The sequence below is a fragment of the Chiloscyllium punctatum genome, unplaced genomic scaffold (genome assembly GCF_047496795.1).
Source record: "Chiloscyllium punctatum isolate Juve2018m unplaced genomic scaffold, sChiPun1.3 scaffold_124, whole genome shotgun sequence".
Classification (NCBI taxonomy): domain Eukaryota; kingdom Metazoa; phylum Chordata; class Chondrichthyes; order Orectolobiformes; family Hemiscylliidae; genus Chiloscyllium; species Chiloscyllium punctatum.
Window position 1 is genome coordinate 604,189 of NW_027309858.1, and position 2,063 is coordinate 606,251.

Sequence of the window (2,063 nt, forward strand, 5' to 3'; positions counted from 1 at the left end):
TACAGCCTCTCCCTGTGGCTCAAATCCTCTAACCCTGGCATCCTCCTTGTAAATCTTTTATGAACTCTTCCAAGTTTCACAACATCCTTCCGATAGGAAGGAGACCTGAATTGCATGCCATATTCCAACAGTGGCCTAACCCATGTCCAGTCCAGCCACAACATGACCTCTCAATGTCTATACTCAAAACACTGACCAATAAAGGAAAGCATACCAAACGCTGCCTTCATTATCTTATCCACCTGCCACTCTACTCTCACGGAGCTACGAACCTGCACTTCAAAGTCTCTTGGTTCAGCAACTCTCCCTCGGACTTGACCATTAAGATATAAGTCCTGCTCAAATTTGCTTTCTCAAAATGCAGCGCCTTGTGTTTATCGAAGTGGAATAGAATTGAAGGTTTTGGGGTGTTTTTGAAACATGCCAGTCACATGTACATGAAAGTGAGTTACACGTTGGAATCTAATAGAGAGGGTTCCGGGTGATTCATATAATCCCGACAGTGGGGAAACAAGCCCTTCAGCCCAACAAGACCACACTGATCCACAGAAGAATAACCCATCCAGATCCACTTCCCCACATTTACCCCTGACTAATGCACCTCAGCTACACATCCCTGAACACTGTGGACAAATTTGGCAGAGTTTGGATTGGATGGTTAATATACAGAATAACAGATACTCAGGAGTATGATACAGACTGGAATCTAATCAAACGATTGAAGTGGCTAATGTACAGAGTCCCTTAAAATTGGAAGTCAGTTACAGATTGGAATTTTATGAAGGGATTCAGGACGATTATGTGTACAATAACAGATACCCCAGAGTGAATTACAAACTGGAATCTAATCGAGGGTTTCAGGGTGGTTTATATGCAGAATAACAGGTCGCCCGGAGTGAGTTATAGAGTCATAGAATCATCGAGATGTACAGCATGGAAACAAACCCTTAGGTCCAACCTGTCAATGCCGACCAGATATCCCAACCCAATCTAGTCCCACCTGGCAGCACCTGGCCCATGTCCCTCCAAACCCTTCTTATTCATATACTCATCCAAATTCGTCTTAAATGTTGCAATTGTACCAGCCTCCACCACTTCCTCTAGCAGCTCACTCCATACACGTACCACCTTCTGCGTGAAAACGTTGTCCCTTAGGACTCTTTCATATCTTTCCCCTCTCAAACTAAACTTATGCCCTGTGGTTCTGGACTCCCTTACCCCAGGGTAAACCTCGACAAGTTCACCCCTGAGCCTCCGACACTCCAGGGAAAACAACCCCAGACTGTTCAGCCTGTCCCTGTAGCTCCAATCCTCCAACGCTGGCAACATCCTTGTAAATCATTTCTGAACCCTTTCAAGTTTCACAACATCTTTCCGACAGGAAGGAGACCAGAATTGCACGCAATACTCCAAGAGTGACCTAACCAATGTCCTGTACAGCTGCAACATGACCTCCTAACTCCTGTAATCGGTACTCTGACCAATAAAGGAAAGCATACAAAACGCCTTCTTCACTATCCTATCTACCTGCGACTCCACTTTCAAGGAGCTATGAACCTGCACTCCAAGGTCTCTCTGTTCAGCAACACACCCTAGGACCTTACCATTAAATGTAGAAGTCCTGCTAAGATTTGCTTTCCCAAAATGCAGCACCTCGCATTTATCTGAATTAAACTCCATCTGTCACTTCTCAGCCCATTGGCCCATCTGGTCGAGATCCTGTTATAATCTGAGGAAACCCTCTTCGATGTCCACTACACCTGCAATTTTGGTGTCATCTGTAAACTTACTAACTGTACCTCTTATGCTCGCATCCAAATCATTTATGTAAATGACAAAAAGTAGAGGGCCCAACACTGATCCTTGTGGCACTTCACTGGTCATAGGCCTCCAGTCTGAAAAACAACCCTCCACCACCACCCTCTGTCTTCTACCTTTGAGCCAGTTCTGTATGTAAATGGCGACTTCGCCCTGTATTCCATGAGATCTAACCTTGCTAATCAGTGTCCCATGGGGAACCTTGTCGAATGCCTTACTGAAGTTCATATGGATCACATCTACTG